General features: G+C 39.4%; 1 long non-coding RNA gene across 3 annotated transcripts in view; it reads left to right on the forward strand.

Moving 5' to 3' along the window:
* Positions 1 to 21,277, forward strand: part of LOC102555978 (uncharacterized) — a 230,490-nt gene that overhangs the window by 87,512 nt on the left and 121,701 nt on the right. For all 3 annotated transcript variants that reach the window (XR_005503755.2, XR_005503757.2, XR_005503749.2), the window contains exon 2: positions 21,204 to 21,268. This is a non-coding gene — a long non-coding RNA (uncharacterized LOC102555978). The remainder of the gene's footprint in view (positions 1 to 21,203; positions 21,269 to 21,277) is intronic.

Here is a 21,277-nt window from a genome sequence, read left to right on the forward strand (position 1 = left end):
GTGTGTGAGTGTGTGTGTGTGTGAGAGAGAGAGAGAGAGAGAGAGAGAGAGAGAGAGAGAGAGAAGGAGGAGGAGGAGGAGGAAGAGGAGGAGGAGGAGGAGGAGGAAATGGATGTGGGAGGAGGCATGCACGCCACTGTGTGAGGTCAGTGAAGCGCAACAGTGGGTGTGAGTCCTTGCCTTCCTCCTGGTATGAGACAGGGGCTTTTCATTCGCTGTTGAGTTTGCCAAGCTAGCTAACTAAACTAGCAGCTTCCAGGGATTCTCCTGTGAGAGTGCTGGTATTACAGAAGCGGCCAGCTTTAAGTGGGTTCTGGATGCTTGAACTTAAGTCCTCACATGTGTACAGCAAGCAATTCACCCACCAAGTCAGCCATCTTTTCCTGGGCCTCTGAATCATTCTTTCTTAAGAATTGCAGTATTGTCTATACATGCTAGAAACTGCTTTCATTGTTTAGTTTGGACACGTGTGCTGATTTGATTTCGCTTGCAGTGTGTGTGGACACTGCACTTCTTTAGCTCACGACTCAACCAAAGAACCTCAAATGGCATTTGCATACGGCACCAAGCAGCCCTGTGCTTACAAACACAGATGTAGAGAAAGGATGAAATCAACAGCTATTTACCTCTGCTTCCCAGCACATGACCGCTACACGATTTTGATGGAGACCAAACAGAGGGATTTCAACAAAACGCCAGGAGGTGCAGCTGTGTTTCCAAGTGCTGCACAGCACTTGAATAATTCAGAGTTTACATTAAGTACCTCTGAGTATTAACAAAGTACAGAATAAACTGTTTACCGATGACGCCTGAGTCTGCAGATAGGATAACCACTTTTTGGCGACTCATGTTGTATGCCAGCAGGGCAAGCAATCCCAGCCAACATGTCTGGGATCTGTGACCTGTTCATCTTTCTAAGGGGACATGAGCATCAGAATTTCATTAGAATCTGGTGCAGAAACAAGCTGAGGGTACGGCTTCCTGTAGAGAAGTTTGATTCTTTGTTCCCAGTATTCAAACACCAATGTTATTTTTTTCCAACTTCTTTAGTAGGTAGATAAATGAAATTTGCTGTTTCCAGATGATCATTCGGTATGACTGATATATAACTTCTGTATCAAGTAGAAGCTTAGAGAAGGGTTGGTGTTATAAAGTGGGATCCATGGCTTGGAAGCAGGCCCCGTGGGCCACTCTAATACTGAAGGTGTGAGTTAGAATTCCAGTTTGTAGTGTAGGAACAAAGCTGGGTCATCCACAGCTGGGAATACTGGTTGAGGAATGGTCTATCCCATGGATCCTTTGCATGTTCAGAAAGGGACAGCCTGTGGTGTTCTTCCTTGACCTTTGTCCTCCAGACTGGGGCAAGCCACTAACAAAGTTATGCCTAGTGAACCACTCCTCAGTTTTTCTTTTTCTTTTTCCTCTTTTGATTGATCAGAATTGAGGTTCTAGAATATATCAGGCCTCATTATCTATGGGTGGCATCTACTCGTCACTGAAACTGCCATAGATCTGTTGGATTTTTCTCGCTGGCAAACTGCTAGAAAATGCTAGAGTGTTTGATTCCGGCCCAGCTCTAGCTTTATGGAAGATGCTAGTCTGGGCAGGGCTGAATTGGTTCATTTTTGTCCCAGGACAAAGATGGTCAGGAAGCTGTGTGAAGCCAGGAGTGGGAGGGGGTGTGCATAAGACAGGGGGTACAGTAAGCATAGCCCCAACACAGCATGAACAAAAGGCAGTCTATATTTTGCCAAATATGACTTTCAGGGAAAGATCTCTTCTGACCTGCAAGTTACAACAGAGGTGAGATGGCAAAGATAGAGACGTGCTTTGCGTTTCAAAGCCAGGGAACCTGGAACATCTGATCTCACTGCTGAATTTGGAAAGGAAAAAGAAAGACGCCTTTCCAGAATCAGGATAAATGAAAGAAAAACAGAACCTGATCAAGATGGTTTTAGAACTGTATTGAAACTGAGAAAGCTGAGGTGAAACACAAGCACATATATACACGTACATGTAAGTACACATGCATGTATGTATGGACACATTTTTTTTTTTAAGGCCTAGACTCAAATCTTCAGTCTATACCGTCTGGCTGTGTGGCCTTGGCTAAAGTATATGACGTCTATTAACTTCAGTTTCTGCACTGGTAACAGTCAAGCTCGTAGGGCTGCTGTGATGTTACCACTGAGCACTGCCTGTCCTCTGCCCGCTGCTGTGTACTAGGTACCCATCACTAAGCAATAGCTTCCAAATCATATTAAATGTTTTATGCTCACACGTGGCAAAATGGGTTTTATATTCCCAGTGACAAGTCAGTAATGGGTTATAGCTGGAGTGTCGACAATGGCTGTCAGTTAAGACTGACTGGTCTAGACGAGGAAGAACAGCAGGGTTGAATACTGATGTCCACTGCTGAAAGGGAATACAGAGTGTGCCAAAACAATCCAAGTAGAAAGGTCTCTTAGTTTGAGGTGACTAGATTTCTCTGCCGCCTATGAGCTAGACACCTTGAGAACAGTCCCTATTTTTTCCCCAACATTAAATAAATAAGAAAAATTTTATGATGGCTAAAGTCTCTTTAAATATGGAGATCTGAATTTTTATCTGAGAAGTCCCGCTCACTGTTTCACAAGTTTGGAACATTAATGCACTTACTAATAGAAACAGCGACTCCATCCACACACGGGAACTGTCCTGTAGCTAACATACTCAGGGGTATGACAGATTAAATAAGAGGAGGCTAGTGAATGGCTTAGTGGTAAAGCAGCTTGCTGTGCAAGCCTGGAGACCTGAGTTCAATCCTCACATCTGACGTAAAAGCAGGGTAGAGAACCAACTACACTAAGTTGTTCTCTGCCTCCCCCAACTCTTACATATGATGTTAACAAAACAGCAGAAAGAATAGTTGGGTATAATAATAGTAATAGTTCGTGTAGCAGCAGTGAGAGCACAGCACTGGGTTGGGGTAGGGTAGGATAAACTTGTATGGTAATCAGCCCTCCATAAGCCTGGTTTCCTCATCTTCATATCCAACTGACTGCAGATCAAAAAGAGTCCCAAGAAATAGTTGTACCTGTTGTCAACATGTTAAGGCATTTGCCATTATTCCCTCTGCAATACCTTTGTATAAAATTTGTATTGCACTCACTATTGTAAGTAATGTACTGATGAGGAGATGTATAGAAAAATATGTGCATATGGCATATGCAGACGCTATAGCATTTTGTGTAAGAAATGTGATATTCATAAGAGTTTGTTCTCTGTTGCTGCCCTGAAACCTTGAATACCAAGGGATTAATATTCAGAGATGTTTCAGATAAAGTTAGGAATAAACTGATCCATTAATCTTTTATTTTGTATCACAATGTAATCCAGGCTGACCTTAGGCTCCTAATCCTCCTGTCCTTCCCTCTCATTACTGCTAACCAGCATTGTTCTTGGCAGATTGCCTAGCATCCCTACTCCCACCCTCAAACCATAATTTGAGAGGATCAAAAGTGGGGAAATTACAGAGAGGGAGAGTGGGATTATATGGCCAGATTGGCAAATAGATATAGAAACGGATGCTACTGGAGGGAAAGGGGTAGGCTCTCCCTTCTCACTTAGGGTTAGCAAGTTCCAACCAATTCAGTTGAACTCTAGCTGACCGATTGTTTTTTACTGTGAGATCAAAACAGTTTGACTATTTTTAAGTAGTTCAGACAGGGACACGGGGAACCAAAAATATATTTTATAATATGCAAAAAGTACTTGGATTGTAGCTACAGTGTCCTTCTCTTCAATATTACTGACCACAGTGTGCATGCGTCCTCTGTGCCTATTCCAGATCTACAGAGGCAGAGCATACAAGCTATGGTGGACACCGAGTGACTCACAAAACCTGCAATTCTTATAATTTGGAGCTGAGAGAAGACATTCACTAACCCTGGTCTACCACAAGGCTGGTGGTGGAGCACTAAACATAGGGATGAAGGATGAGGATGAGCAGTGGGGAAGGCAGTGTGCTGTATCCATGTCCCCTGGTTGTCTGCAAATTTTCTTCATGCACATACATTTGTACAAATAGTGAGAAAAGGAGCCCTGCCTACCCAATATAGCATGAACACTCCTTGTTAAGTGGCTTTCCTTTCTAGAGAATACATCCGTATAGTTAATTCTGTATCTCCACCCTTCTATGAGACTGGTGTGAATATTCCCATTTTGCAGGAAACCAAACCAAACCAAACCAAACCATATAGGCTGCTAAAGCAGAGGCCATAGTTTTCAAGCAAGAATATAGTTGACTCTGTTTCCAAATCTGTGACTCTGTGTATCTTTGTGGCTGTTTCATCATGGGAGGGATATCTTAACACTGTATTTATGTCTGGAACCAACACATGACAGAGTGTTCGCCAAGTGTCATTCATCTGCACGAGACCTTAGGCAATGAGGGTTTACAGGAGAAATACATACCGCCACGAAGTCTACCAGGAGGGTATTCAAACTATATCTGAAGTCGTAGGGATGGGGAGATGGCTCACTTTGGAAAGTACTTGACTTGTGAGCTTGAGAGAAGGAGTCCAGACTTTTTGGACCCACTTGAAAAACTAGGTGTGGCAATTCTCAACTGTGATTCTGTTTTGGGGCAGCACGGAAAGAGATCAGTCCCTAGAAACATCTGGCCACTCAGCCAGGTCAAACTGACAAACTCAGGCTTAGTTAGAGATACTGTGTGGAAAATAAATTTAAGACCTCTGGCCTCTACATACTTTTTATTCACATACACATATGTACATGCATAAAATGTACATACCCAGTGTATCCACATGTGTGAAGACCCCATGTATACACACACATGTAAACACATACATGCAGATACTGTATTGTTAACCTTACAGTAGTGAGACAGAGCATTGGGGAAATTTGGAGTGGTTCAAACAATTTATACATACTACACCATTTAACAGGATCCTTATATGCAGCTTCTAGAAACGAAGAAAACACTAAGAAAAGTCTGTACAGGCAGTAGCATTCAAAGAGTGTTTGCTGAATGAATGACTGAGCCCCTACATGAAGAGCAGAAGATACTACTGATATTGCTTTCATTATGTGATGAGATTAATGGCCTTGGCACCTCCATCTCTGTTCTTGCTATTTCTCAATGTAATGTCTAATTCATTACCTCATGGATAATGGAGGTGTGTAGATATTAGTAGAATTTTTCGCTATTCTGTGACAGAAGAACTAAGTGTAGTTGAGACTTTTTTTTTTTACTTTGTGAGCAGTATTGCAGTAAAAACATGGAGATCAAAATCTACTGCTTTCCCTGGGTTTCTGTGAAGACTGTTTCCATCCCCTCTGTGGCTTATATTGGTCACGTGGCTTTGGATAAGGCATTGTCTTTGTTCTAAAATGGCCAATTAAAACTACCATCTCACTTAAAGCACTAACAAGAGCTTAAGTAGATCCAAATCCCCCACCTCATCTAGAAGAGATATTTGAGGACTTGTCATCATTTTGTTTAAAGTGATGGTTTGATTTTTTTGGTTCACTGTGATTTCTTGAAGTGACATTTAGTAGGACATTTAGTTTACAGGGAAAGAACTGTGTTCTATTGTTCTGTTCAGATGAACAGAAGACTGACTCAGATTATATGCAGACCTCTTAAATGATTGGGGACCCATTATTGAATACAACAGACAACTAACTCAAGAAATGACCTAAATCAGTAAAAACCTGGAGACCTACAAGAGCTACATTTTGATTTCTATTTTCAACCTAGAATTTGTAGATTTATTTTAAAAATTCCAACTGAAGAAACCACCACCAAACATTATAGGCTATTTTTGTTGTCCTTAGTTTGCCTCCAAAGACTGAAGTTAAGTTCTTATTGATAAAGACACCACTGGCTTCACACATAGAACTCCAAAAAATAGAGCTGTATCTGACCCAGAGCCTCCTCTCATCTCTGATACCTATGACTTGCATAGAATGGTAACTCCAAAGGGGTAATAGTGGCCCTCAGACATTGCTGCTAGCCAGCAGCTCTCTAATTGGACTTAAGGTTACTGAACAGGAGGGGGATTATGGCTGGTACTGAAAGGCCTGCCAAATTCAAGAGTGAAGCCATGCGCCATTTTTTAAAAATATCAAAATACTAAATGTGCATAAATGAACTTTCATTTGTCCAAGTCCACATTTAGGCAGATTTTGCTCTTCAGACTTGGAAGTGCTTCTTCCTCCTGCAGGATGAAGGGTCTGCATGGTTAGGAACTGAGATTGAGGACAGCCTTTTGAAAGGCTCTGTCACCACATTCGCTCCCAGATACATTGAGTTCAGCAAATAAATTAGGTCCAACTAATCATGAAAAATTTCCCACATCAATTAATTAATCATGGATTCAATGTCTGAGGTGAAAGCAAACAGAAAACAGCAGTGTAGCAGGTGAAAACACAACTTTGAAAAGCTACAGACGAGCCTCTCCCTGGAGAGGCTGTGGGTGCCTTTCCCTCAGCAAATTGGATTCTGTTCTAAATTCAACATTTCTTTGTGTCATCAGGTTCTTTGTAAATTTCCTGTGAGAATAAATTGGCAATCTGTGTCTTGTTTTCTCTGGTTGTCCATCATTCTCAAAGGACTGTGCATGTCACTGGGTGATTGCACGCTTACCCCTCTGCAGGCATTTCCCTTTCTGTTCAGCTCCCTGGCCACTCTATCTGCCTTTCAGTAGAGAGTGTACATCTTTTTTATTCTAATCCTACCCTGCACCCTTTTACCCAGCATATAGTAGGTAGGCAAAGAATGCCTTTGGATTGAACCAAATGCTTACACATTTCCTGCTATGAAAGTCCAGCTTTGGCAGTGTTGGGGTTAAATAGAAATCAATGGAAAGGGAGAGAAGTTAGCAGTACCATTTTACGTGTCTGGGAGATAAACCTCCCACTACTTGGAAGTATTTGAACTTCTCTGAGTAGAAAGCCCAATTAGAATTCCCCACACTAATATTATTTGGTCACAGATCCCTCTATTTCCTTTAATGTCACATTCTTCTTGGAGTGTTTCATGCCATAAGACACATGGTCCAGGAGCTTGTGGTGAATTGAATGTCCTCCAGTCTCCCTTTGCTCTGACTATCCTCTCCTCTCCAGTTGTTCTGTGGTCACACATCTCTAGCACGAACTGAAGCATCCCTCAGTTATGAAACACTTCCATCCCACAGGCTGCAGGGCAGACATTTGCTGCTGGTCCAAACACAGAGAGCTCCCCTCATCTGTGCACACTCAGAACAGTCCAGCAACTGCTCTGGGGCGATCCCTATAAAAACAGCCAACATTTAAAATGGTACAAACCCTTTCCTCCGGAGCCTGGAAGTTTCAGAAGACCTCACATGGCCCCTTCTGGATGTTTCTAGTTCTTCACTCCCATTCGTTGTGGGTCAGAAATGCTATTCCTTTTCAAAAGCTGGCCTGGGAAATCACTTGGATAGGATCCCGATGGCCTGATACTGCATACTTGGCTGGCTTGGACTTCCTGCTCTTCTGGTGATACCATGCAGCAGGAGCAGAAAGTGAAGCTGGGTAATTCAGTCATCCTGGTCTTGGGCAATTTTCATAATTCATTAAGAATGTAAAATAATATTGCTTCGCATCTATCTTCTCCCCACATCGCCATTCATTCGTCTGTCCACATATGTATTACTGCTTATGCACCACTGGAGCCAGCTTTCACACTGCAGTTGGGTTTGCAGCCCTCGGAGCTGCGCAGTGAGCAGCCCGTTCGTAGCAACATGGATCATCAGAATCTAACATTCACTGACCTTGTATTATAGTCCACAAATAATGACCCCAGGAATTTCATGACCATTTTTATGAAACCTTACTGTGTGTTGCCTATGCGTGAAGGACTCGGGTTCAGAAACCATCATGGAGAAGTTAGTTAATGTTCAACAAATGTCGAGAGAAAAGGAAGGTCTGTAGTAAATGAGGACCATTCGTAGGAGTCTCATGGAGGCACACTTCCCCTCCTTTATAGGGAGTTATAAATGCATAGTTAATGTTTTGATTTAATTGGTGAAATAAAAAAACATTTAAAATTGTATACTTGGGACAAGCAAAATTTAATGACTCTTGCCAAGGCGCTGTATGTGAAGATTGGCTGCTTTATTGACTATTAATGGAGAAAGTAGAGAAGTTGGCTTTTCGATCACAGAGATAGAAAATTTCAAAAATTCTGAGAGTTGGGGTAATGCGTGTAAGTTTATCAAAAGACGTGGATTGCAAAAGGCTAGAAAACTCTGTATCTACTCTTAATGAATGAGCTGGTAACAGTGCAATTTGCTGCTTTAAAGATACATTGGGCCAGTAAAAGCTACAGATTGGACTTTTACTTTAGTTTCCTTTATGTAGATTATATTCATTGAACAATGACTTGACGGGGTTCGTTGTTGTTTACATTTTCTTCATATGAGATTCTGATTCAGAATCTGTGCACTCTCTGTGATGCCTATGGGAAACTAAAATGTCTATGGTCCTACAAGCACTGCAAGACCAAGCACCAATTTAAAAAGAGGCACTTAGACTGAGTCAGAATAAAATGCTTCTCTTTTATCCCCATATTTGGCTATCTAGGAATCTGTATCCAAAATTTATGACTAAATATAGAAAATTAGAGCTACCTGCAGGCTGGGAGGGCATTGGGAACTACTTACGACAACTGCTACATTTATGAGTAGACCATTTAATCTCAAATGGGGCATAGCACAGGATACGAACAAACACTGTGGCTCAGTGGGCATGCCTTGGCTTTCTTTCTGCTCTGCACGCTGTATGCCAATCAAGTGGGGCTGACCAACAGGCTGGATTGACTAAGAAAGCAATTTGTTCCTTTTGCTTATTATCTTTTGACTGGACTGTATCACCTTCCATGTATACTTTAAACTATGGCATTAATCTTACATGGGATTGTGTAAAGCTTTCATTTAAGAGATTTGATTTTCAAAATATATTTTCTGTTTTGGAAAATAACAGTATCCAGTCACAGCATTCTGACCTTTGGCCTGTTGGCATGTGACTAGTGCTAGTCCAATCAGACCCTCACCTAAGGGTTGACATGAAGTCTTTCATTCAGATTGAGGTTCCGAAAGTAGAAAAACAACGCTAACTCTTGTGAACTCTACTTTGTGAAAAACCACACAAAAATGGGATATATTAACACTTGGGTTAAGAATCTAAAGTCAAGGGGTTGAGCGCTTGCCTAGGAAGTGCAAGGCCCTGGGTTCGGTCCCCAGCTCCGAAAAAAAGAACAAAAAAAAAAAAAAAAAGAGAGAGAATCTAAAGTCAAATTTTGCTTCGCCTTTTCCTGTGTGACCCCAGATTACCTACCTTAGTTTACTCATTTCAAAGAAGAAATATAGGAATGAATAAGTTATATATTAAAAGTGAGTACATGCTAGATCATAGATGCTTTAAGGGGAGAAAAAGGGGAGAAGGCTAGGGCTGCAGCTCAGCGGTAGGTGGCTCACTTAGCATTCTAAGGAGCCCCTGGTTTGACTCCCAGCAGCACCAAATTGCTTGATTACTTATTTAATTGATTAATTTAATTGATTAAATAAGATTCCAATTTTATTTGACTCCATGCATTTTGAATAACTACTTGCTCTGTATTTTGTTAGTGTAACGTTTGTCAAAGTAAATCCATATGTTCCTAATGTCTTGTGCTGCAGCTGGGATTCGTGTACTACAGTATATCACAACATTTTCAAAAAGTGTTTGTTGATGGATTAATCCCCAATGTGATGGTGTTAAGATTCATCCTTGGAAAAAAATTAGGTTTGGATGAGGTTATAAAGGTAAGACATCACCATGGGAGCAGTGCCCTTGAAGGAAGGGACATTAAGAGCTTGCCTATATTTCTAATTCCTGACATATGAAGGCATATTGAGAAGGAAACCACATGCAAAACAGGAACATGCTTAACTGAGCATTAAATCAGCCCTTGATTTTGGACTTCCTAGAGTTCAGAACCATGAGAAATTAATTCGTGTTGAGTTGTCCCTACCCCCAGCATTGTATTTTTTTCTCCTCCAGCAGAAGTCATTTACAACACCTTTTAAAAATCAGTGGCCAACATTCTTTTCTCTCTTTGTGTATTCCTCATTCAGTGGATAAAGAACTGGATATTAGGTGCCTAGGCGTAAATAACAATGATAGCACAACTACTCAAAGATGTTTAAGAAAATGCTACTAAATCAATGAAACCACAGGAATCAGTGAATATCTCTCAAGAATAATTCTGAATGTTGGTGGTTTTAATTACTCAAATAAAAACAGGATTCATCATGCCTTCAAGATAGGATTAGAAAATAGGATCTATCATATATTCAAGAAACACTCCTCATGACCAAAAGTAGACACCATCTTAGAGTAAAAGGACAGAAGAAATTGATTCTAAATAATAAAACTAAGAAACAAGTAGGCCCAGGCATTTTGATAACCTGAAAAGTATACTCTAAACCCAAAATAGGAGAAATAAAAAGACCACTGTATTAGGTACTTTTCTATTGCTGTGAAGAAACAACATCATAAAGAAGTAGGTAAGACAGTCACTTCGTAGTTGTCAATGTAATAATTCATCAAGAGGACTTACAACTCTAAACGTACATACTAAGTATAGGCACATTCAGTTTGACCAAATGAATACTACTATATAGAAACCTACAGAATAATCCCAGTGCAGTGACAGTGGGTGATTACATAGTCTACTCTGAAAAGAATCAGAAAAACACTGGAGCTAAAAGACACAATAAACTGAATTGACTTCACACATCTACGGAACATTCTACCCAAACACTATGACTACATTCCATTTTCAGCTGATCACCAAATTTTCTCCAAAATTAATGGCACATTAGGATACAAAGTGAGTCTTAACAAATATAGGAGAATAAAAGTAAAATACTGTATTCTGTCTGACCACTAAAATAAAGGTAGATAGCAATAATAATAGAAACTGTAAAAAGTATACAAACTCACATAGATTAAACTACACTTTACTGAACAGTGTGTGGATCACAGAAGAAATCAGGTAGGAAATTACAAACCTCACAGAGTTAAATGACAATGGAAACACAACTTACCACAAACTCTGTGGGACCTAATGAAGGCAATCCTAAGAGGAAAGTTTATTTGACTAAAGGCCTACATCAAAAAACTTTAAAGGTCACAGATAAATAAAACAATGATAAAGCCTAAGGCTTAGAGCCTTAGATAAACAAGACCAAACACAACCTAAAAACAGTGGATGAGAAGAAATAAGCAAAATTAGCACAGAAATTAATGAAACAGAAACAAACCAACAAAACAATGCAAACAAGTAATGAAATAATGTGCCTGTCTTTGAAAACACAAACAAGATTACCAAATGTTTAGTCAATCAACTGAAAGTAAGAAAGAGAAGGCCCAGATCAATAAAATTAGAGATGAAAGGGAGATATTACAACAGACACCATGACATTTTAAAAAAATCATGACTATGTACCTTAAAAATGTATATATACGCCATTAAACTGAAAAATTTAAAAGAAATGGTTGAACTTTTTTAAATATACATGATATACCAAAATTAAATCAAGATGAAATAATTTAAACAGATCTACAACCAGCAATGAGATTGAGGCAGTAGCAAAAATCTCATGACTAAAAATATGCCCAAGACCAAATAGAGTCATCGAAGAATTCTACCAGTCCTTTGAAGAATAATGAACACCAAATTAATCTGTAAAATAAAAAAAACCAGGGAAACCTTTCATATTTTTCTTTTCTGGAGCCAATATTACCCTAAGATATTACAAAATAGGGAAAATTACAGAATAATCATTCTGATGAAAAAAGGTACAAAAATTCTTTTTTAAAAAAGATTTATTTATTCATTTATTATATATAAGTACACTGTAGCTGTTTTCAGATACACCGGAAGAGGGCATCAGATCTCTTTACAGATGGTTGTGAGCCACCATGTGGTTGCTGGGAATTGAACTCAGGACCTCTGGAAGAGCAGTCGGGTGCTCTTAACCACTGAGCCATCTCTCCAGTCCCACAAAAGTTCTTAATAAAACACTTAACAATCACATTACATAGCTCATTCACCATGTTCAAATTTACTTTATCAACTTGATGGTACAAAACTTATAAATCAATAAATGTTACAGTCATCTCAATAGACAGAGAAAAAGTCTTTGACAAAATCAAACGTTCTTCCATGATAAAAGTCATAGTCTAGGAGAAAAGGGAATATACCTCAATATAACAAAAGCTATTTATGACAAAACTATAACCAACATAGTAATAAATGGAGAAAACCTTCAAAGGATTTCCACGGAAATAAGGAAAAGACAACTGTAACCACTCTCTGTACTTCTTTTTTATACAGTGATTGAAATCTGTTTAGCAATAGTTCTTTTGGGGCAGCAGTTCAGTCCTGTAGCAAACACCAAATATGACTCAGCAGCTGCAAACCAGTTCTCTAGGCAGACAGATACCACACCTGAACCAGCAGCTTCAGTCTAGTCCTGTAGGCATACAGACATACATGAACTAGAAGCTGTAGTTCAATTCTGAAGAAACCTTACTGAAATGGAAAGCCGCCACTACAGGAACCTCATTAGCAGTTCTTTGGTGTTTCTCTCTTATGGCAGAGTTACCACAAGTTGACTTTTACAATGCAATGCTAAACATGTCTACTTCCCCTATATTTTAATAACTTGTCTCTTTCACTACCTCTGGTGGGTGGTGGGCAAGAGGAGCAGTTGGACATTTATTAAAAGTAGGTTGCAAAAATTGTATGCCTTCAACTGAGAAAAAAAATTAGGGAAACAATCCCATTTATAACACACACACACACACACACACACACACACACACACACACACACACTCATACACATGCATATGGGAATAAATATAACTAGGAAATGAAGAAAATCAAATACCTCTAAATTGAGATTTTTGAGACATCAAAAAAAGAAACCAAGGAAGATGAAAGGTATTTCATGGATTGGAAGATAGAGTACTGTGAAACAAGCATCCTACCAAAAGCAATCTATATAGATTAAATGCAATCCCAATCAGAATTTCAATTCCATCCTTCACAGACATAGAAAACACAATCCAAAATTTTATATGAAAGCACAAAGACCAAGGAGAGTCAAAGAAATCCTTAACAAAAAGAAGGTAGACGATATTACCAACCTGATTTTAGATTGTACTACAGAGCCATCATAAGAAAAACAGCATGGCACTAGTGCAAAACCAGACACAGATAAATGGAATAGAATTGACTACTCAGATATAAGTCCATGCAACTACAGTTACCTCATTTTGATGCTAGAAATTTGCATTGGAGAAAAAACACCATCTTCAACAAATGATACTGGAAATTCTGGATTTCAAAATGCAGAAAAATGAAACTAGATCTTACGCCTCACCCTGTACAGAACCCAACTCCAAATGGATTAAAGACCCTAACATAGAAGGAAAACGTGGGAGAGTATATTTCAACTTATAGGCATGGGTAAATGCTTTCTAAATCAGGCTCTGATAGAAAAGCACATAAAACAAGACCAGCAACTGACAAACAGGGTCTCGTGAAACTTGAAGTCTTCTGGATTGCAAAGGAAACTGTCAATTGAGTGAAGAGGCGGCCCCAGAATGAGGAAACACCTTTGCCAGAGTTTATCTAACAGGGGATTTGAGTTCAGATTATACAAAGAACTAAAGCAACTAAACATTAAGAAAACAAATACCATAATTTTTTTCCTTTGAATTGTTTGTTTATTTATTTATTTATTTATTTATTTATTTATTTATTTATTTTTTAACTTGAGTATTTCTTATACACATTTCGAGTGTTATTCCCTTTCCCGGTTTCTGGGCCAACATCCCCCTAACCCCTCCCCCTCCCCTTCTTTATGGTTGTTCCCCTCCCCATCCTCCCCCCATTGCCGCCCTCCCCCCAACAGTCTAGTTCACTGGGGGTTCAGTCTTAGCAGGACCCAGGGCTTCCCCTTCCACTGGTGCTCTTACTAGGATATTCATTGCTACCTATGAGGTCAGAGTCCAGGGTCAGTCCATGTATAGTCCTTAGGTAGTGGCTTAGTCCCTGGAAGCTCTGGTTGCTTGGCATTGTTGTTCATATGGGGTCTCGAGCCCCTTCAAGTTCTTCCAGTTCTTTCTCTGATTCCTTCAACGGGGGTCCTGTTCTCAGTTCAGTGGTTTGCTGCTGGCATTCACCTCTGTTAAATACCATAATTTAAAAATGGACTATAGAACTAAAAGGAAAACTTTCAAAAGAAGAAATAAATATAACCAGGGAACAATTTTTTTAAGTGCTTAACATCTATGTTGGTTAATTATTTGTCAAGTTGATGCAAGATAGAGTCATCTGAGAAGAATGAACCTCAGTTGAGAAAATTTCTTCATCAGTTTGGCCTGTAGGCAGATCTGCAGGGGCATTTCCTTGGTTGATGATGGATGTGGAAGGATCCAATCCACTGTATGTGGGACCATCCCTGGGGAAATTTTCCTGGAGTGTATAAGAAAGTAACTGAGAAAGCCGGGAGAAACTTTCCTCCATGGTCTCTGCTTCAGTTGCTATCTCCAGGTTCCTGTTTTGAGTTACTGTCACGGTTTCCCTCAATGGAATGTGACCCTGCATGTGTAACAAAAAGTAGACCCTGTTTGTCCGAAGTTTGTTTTGATCCGTGTTTTTAATAACAGCAATGGAAAGAAAACTAAGGCAATATCCTTGGCCATCAGGGAAATTAAAATTAAAATTACTTTAAGAATCTACCTCACACCAGTCAGAATGGACAAGATCAAGAATACACGTCATGGTAAATGCTAGGTTGAATGTGGCAAACTTGAGCACTGCTTGCTGTATGGAAAACCAGTAGAGCCATTTTGGGAATCAATCTGGAGGATTCTTAACAAAATAGAAATGGAACTCCTATGTGATCCAACTACACCACTCAAGGGCATGTACCCAACAGACTTTCTATACTACAAAGGGACACTTGCACATCCATGTTCATATCTGCTCTACTCACAATATCTAGAAAACAGGATCAACCTAAATATCCATCAGTAGATAAATGAATAAGAAAAATGTTGTACACATGCACAAAGGAGCATTACTCAGGAATAAAAAAATCGTAACAATGAAGTTTGCAGGCAAATGGATGAAACTGGTAAAAAGATTATGCCAAGTGAAGTAACCCTCAGATCCAGAAAGACAAACCACACATACCACACGCTCTTTCATAAGCAGGCCCAACTTCAAATCTTTTGTTCTGTGTTTAACTTAAAGCATAAGTGGAAGCCAGGGAAATAGAAAGTATACTTTTCAGAGAAAGGCAAGCAATGGGAGGGGGTTGTGTGGGTAAAATAAAAGTTGAGAGCAGAGTACTAGGCTAGAAAGGCTTAAGCAGGGAGGAGTGTACAAGTTGGGGGTGGAGGGCAGAGCCAAGGAGAAGTTGTGAAAAGCTCTACGGATGCATTTGTTTCACATTCCAATTAAAGTAATAATTGGGTGGACAATAAAATAAAATAAGAGGAGGAGTTTCTGAGGTTAAAAGGATTAAGCAGGGATAGGGAGAGGAATATATGAGAAAGGAGGAGTTGGTGGCTTGACCAAAAGTAAGTATCTAGGAAAACGTCCTACGATACCCATTAGTTATTTAGCTAATTTCCAAGTGCAATGCATTAAAAAAAGTTAAAGTAGCATTACCCTTCATGGTGGATAGTGTCCCTCTTAGAAGACATGGGTCATTAAGTGAAAGTTGCACACAAAGCATGAGCTATCTCCTTATAAATTACAAGTCAAGGAGGCTCTGGAGGTCTCCAAAATTATACTGGCTACTGCCATTGCCCTTGATTATCCACCATAGCTGCATGGTAAAACATTGAGAAATTAATCTCAAATCCACTAAGAATCTTCCTCCTTGCTGGCTAGTTTTCATAGTTTTGGAAAGTGGTATGTAGATTGCTAGTGGAGAAAAGGCATTAGCACTAGACTCTGTGTCCTAAAATAGTGACAGACTATTCAGATATGTCCACTGATGCAATAGTGGCATGGTCTATAATGGCATCGCTGTTCTGGGGTATGGGGTAGCTAACTACTTTCTGATTGGATTTGAGGCCAGCTCCACAGTGGGGAATTTCATACTTTGTAATCTTAGTTACATGGACAAGAGCCCCATGGTAGAAATTTGCCAAATACTCATTTTGTTAAAATCTCTACTAAATATTTGTATTTATACTCAGAGATCTAGCTGCTTCTAATCATGGCCCAGAGAAGCTTCTCCTTCTCCTTTTTCTCCTTCTCCTTCTCCTTTTTCTTGGTTAAAGTGGGAAGAAGTCAATGTAGAGATGCCTAACTGGCCAAAGTGCTAAGAATCAGAGGCCAAGTACTCTTATCACCCACCCATAACCTAGGTTTGGGGAACACTCTGAAACAGAAGATGGGAAACATACAAGTTCGAAGATGTGGGGGAGGAGTACTGTAGGATTCTGTCTCCTCGACCTGACATGGGTATTGTACTCAAGCAGCAGGGATTGCCTGCAAATGATCTGGACAAGATTAAGCGGACAAAATCCCAACCTAGATGGGGTAGATGATTTCCAAGTCCTACCCATTACTGAGGGGCTACTGGCAGTGGATAGATGTTGCGGGAGGCAAAATCATTCTTTTTGATGATGTGGACATGTGTAGACCTCCTAGATTCTAGTGACTGGCTCCATACTCATGTACTTATGGCTAACATTAACTGGACTTAGTGTACTATTCAAAAACAGGCCAGGAAGCAAAAAGATAGAAATATGATGTTGGGAGGGGGACATGCTAAAGTATATCTGGGAAGTTGAGAGGAAACTGGGAAAGAGTAGATATGATCACATTTCATTGTATAACTACACAAAACAATAAAGAATAAGGAACATTTAAAATGTAAAGTAGAATGCCATATGACACATCTCTACACATGAATGATGTCTAAAAGAACACTGCTACATTACTCAGAATAGCGAAGATATGGAATCAGTCTAGTTGTCCATCACTACATGAATGGACAAAACAAGTGATAGGTATCCACAGTGGGATTTTATTTAATCTTTAAAATGAATGGAATCAAAAGATATATAGAAAGTATATTAAATAAGACACAATGATGTTAAGAGAAATAAATTATACTCTAAAAGACACATGTGTTTTCTCTCATACAGATATCTTAGATTTAATTGTTTATACTTATGATATATAATTAGAAGGGGATGTTTTCAAGAGCAAACAATACAAAGGAGCTAAGAGGGAAGACCTTGTGACTCTGATGAACATTAGAATGTATTCTACTTTGCTTCTCTGTTGCTGTGATCAAACAAAGACCAAAACCAACTTGGGGAGGAAAGGATTTATTGTATCTTATAGGTTAAAGTCAATTATCAAGGTAAGTTAGGGCAGGGACTCACAACAAAACCCTGAATGCAAAACCTGAGCAGAAGCCATGGAGGGATGCCTCTTGTTAGCTTACTTCATACAGTTTATTCCTTCTTCTTCTCCTTCTCCTTCTTTTCCTCTCCTTTCCCTTCTCCCCCTTTTCCTTCTCCTTCTGCTCCTCTTCTCCTTCTTTTCTTCTCCTCCGACTCTTTCTCCTCCTCCTCCTTCTTCTCCTTCCTCCTCCTCCTCCATTTCTTCTCCTCCTCCTCTTTTCCTTCTTTTCCTTCTCCTTCTTCTTCTCCTTCCTTTCCTTCTCTTCCTCTCCCTCCTCCTCCTCCTCCTCCTCCTTCTTCTCCTTCTCTTCTACAAGGTCAATGAAGCCCTGGCTATCTGGAAACTTGTTATGTATACCAGGCTGGTCTTGAACTCTGAGATCTGACTGCCTCAGCCTCCCAAGTGTCTGAGTGTAAAGGAATGTGCCAACCTTCCCAGTTCAGCCTGTTTTCTTATACCTCCCAGAACCACCATCTCAAAGGGCAGCACTGCCCAAAGAGGTCTGGGCCTTCCCCCATGGATCACCCTAATCAATACACCACAGACTTGCCTACAAGCCAATCTGACGGAGGCAACTCCTCAGTTGAGGTTCTGTCTTCTTGGGTCACTCCAGTTTGTATCATGTTGACAAAAACTAACAAGCACAGGATGAGAAAGGGAATTAATGGGAGAAGGAGGTAGGATAGAACAAATAAAGTGGAGGAGAAAATGAGTGAATTACAGTGTTACATACACGTGAAAATGTCTTACTGAAACTCATTAGACTGAATATCAACTACAAACTAATAATGATAATAAAATTGAGATACATACTAAAAAGAAAAAACCTACAGTATCGAAATCCATGGGCAACATTGGAAAGTGGCTTGCATGCTTGCAGGAAGTGCAGAGTAATAAAGGATGAGAGGAGACCTTAAGGTTAGTCCTCAGCTGGTCCTAGGCATATAGTGAACCCATAGTAAATTAAAACTACATCAAATTTAGTAATAAAAGCTATCAGGCCTCAAGGAGGAAGAGAATCTGATTTCTACCATCACTGGTTTTTTAGGCTCAAAAGTCCAGTTTTCAGCCATAAATCAAAAAATATATGAACAAACAAAACAAAAAAACCAAAACATGCGCACAAAAAATTTAAAAATTGACCATGAAGAAGACTTAAGAATTCAGCATCTAGCTAGAGATGCTTAAAATGTCTTTAAGAGCTCAGAGATGTGGAAGAAGTCAAGAAAAATAGAAATCAGTAAACAGAGCACATTAAGATAAAAATCTAAAAGTTAAGTATGGCTGAAATGAAAAATCCATTATAGAGTTTCAGGAGAAGATTTGGTCAGATGGAAGACTTCATCAGTGTATTGGAAGGTAGAACAAAGCCAGGAAACAGACCCAGTGGTGGAAGGAATTAAGAAAATGAGAAAGAAATCCCAACATTCACTATGAGAAATCAACTAAAGCCTGAAAGGCAGAAAAAAGGCAGGCAAAAATCTATGAGGCACATGACAGCAAAATGAGAGAAGTCTCTCCCCTCATTGGTTAACTACTTTAAATGCACATGATCCTTTCACAAGACAGACTGTATGCTATGCTCCAAATTGAATGTTAACATTTTTTTCAGCAATAAGATCTTTATATTTATTCAGTTCATGCTTACTGCAGACTCCTTCTTCAGGCTATCAAGAGGTGGGGTTTTGGATGTGCATCACTCTTTAATAGAGTTTTGAAAATAGATAGAACACAAAGTATTTTCTCTAACTATGACAGAACAATATTAGAAACTACTTATGGAAGAAACAGCAGAAACATTAAACAATATGTGGCAATTAAACTATACACTCTTAAATGACCAAGGACTAAAGGAAGAACCACAAGAAAAAAAAACACTTAGAAATTAACGAACATGGATGGCCACATCACTCTGAAGGTGTGCAATCTTGCCTGGATTTTGCAAGCTAAGTAGGGTCAGTCCTGGTTAGTATGCTGCTATGGATATACTGCCTGTGAATGTGTGCTATTAACAGATAAAGAAGACCTCAAATCAATGATCTAATTTACCAACTTTAGGAACTAGGAAAATAACAGACTCAAAGCTATCAGAAGGAAGGAAATAATAAAGATTAGAGCAAAGAGAAAACAGAGAACTAAAAGAACAACAGAAAAAAAATCGTCAAAGCTGAAGGTGATTATTTGAGAAGATCAAGAAGCCTGGTAAGCATTTAGCTCCATGGAGTAAGAGAAGACTCAAATTACACTAGTTAGAAACCGAGGACACTGCTGGTCATTCCATGGGGGAAACAAAGGGCTACCCATAAACCAGATAACCCACATCAAAAGGAAAAATTCTTAGAAATAGAAGACCTACCAAATCGTGGGGAAATATAAAGAACAGAATCTAAAACTGAACAGATCTTTTTACTAGATAGGAGATTGAATGAGTACTACAACCCCCCCCCCCAAAGAAACTAGATCAAAAGGCTGTCTTTGTGGATGACACAAAACTGTGAAGGAAGAACTTATACAAGTCCTTCCTAAACTTTATAAGACAAACAAAACTGAAAAGGAGCAGTATGTCTAGATATGCCCTATGAGGCCGTTACCTTGACATCAAAGCCAGAGAAAGATGCCCCAAGATAAAAGTATAGTTCAATATTCCTTTAAGACTTGAATTCAGAAATTCCTAGGAAAATACTAGCTAAGTGAGGTCAGCAACATATTAAATGTCTACAGACTATGGCCGAGTGGGGTTAATTTCTAGAATGCAAAGGTGTGTTAATATATGAATCATCACATTGGCAGAGGGAAGGAAAATACACCATGGTCATCTCAGTTGATGGAGAAAGGCATTTGAATCCTTTAAACTTGGCACCATGTCATGATACCACTCAGCTGTGAGGATACAGGGAATGCATGTTCCCATAATGGATGCTATGCATGAAAACTTTATGGGCAACATAATGTCTAGTGGCCAATGCCTTACAACTTAAGGGAAAAACACATATCCCGAGTAAGGAGGGAGAAGTAAGCTTATACCTGTTTGTAGATGACATGATTTTCTAGACACTCTTAAGGGATCTATGAAAAATAAAAACAACACATTTATTAGAACTAGTAGATTAGTTCAAAGGAGTTTGGCAAAGAGTCATTAGGTGTACTATTCCATTGTGTAAATGTATCACATATTCTTTATCCATTCTTCAGTTGAGGGACATCTGGATTGTTTCCAGTTTCTGACAATTACAAATAACGCTGTTTTGAAGATAGCTGAGCAGGTGTCCTTCTGGTACGGTGGAGCATGTTTTGTACATACGCTCAGGAGTGGCTTACCTGGGTCTTGAGGTGGAGCTACTTCCAGTTTTATGAGAAACAGCCAGATTGACTTCCAAAGTGGTTGTCCAAGTTTGCATTCTTGCCAGCAATAGCGGAGTCTTCTCCTTGCTCCACATCCTTGCCAGCATGTGCTATCGCTTGAGTATTTAATCACAGCCATTCTGGTAGACGTGAGATGGAATACCAGAGTAGTGTTGGTTTGCATCTCCCTTTTTACTAAGGACATCGAGCATTTCTTTAATTGCTTCTCACCCATTAGAAACTCCTTTGTTGAGAATTCTCTGTATCCCATTTTTAAATTGGGTTATTTGGTTTGTTGGTGTTTAATTTCTTGACGCTTTTATGTATTTTATATATTTTAGATATCAAGCCTCTGTTGGATGTAGGGTTGGTGAAGAGCTTTTCCAATTCTGTAAGCTGCCATTTTGTAAGTAAA

Source organism: Rattus norvegicus, chromosome 4, assembly GCF_036323735.1.
Source record: "Rattus norvegicus strain BN/NHsdMcwi chromosome 4, GRCr8, whole genome shotgun sequence".
Classification (NCBI taxonomy): Eukaryota; Metazoa; Chordata; class Mammalia; order Rodentia; family Muridae; genus Rattus; species Rattus norvegicus.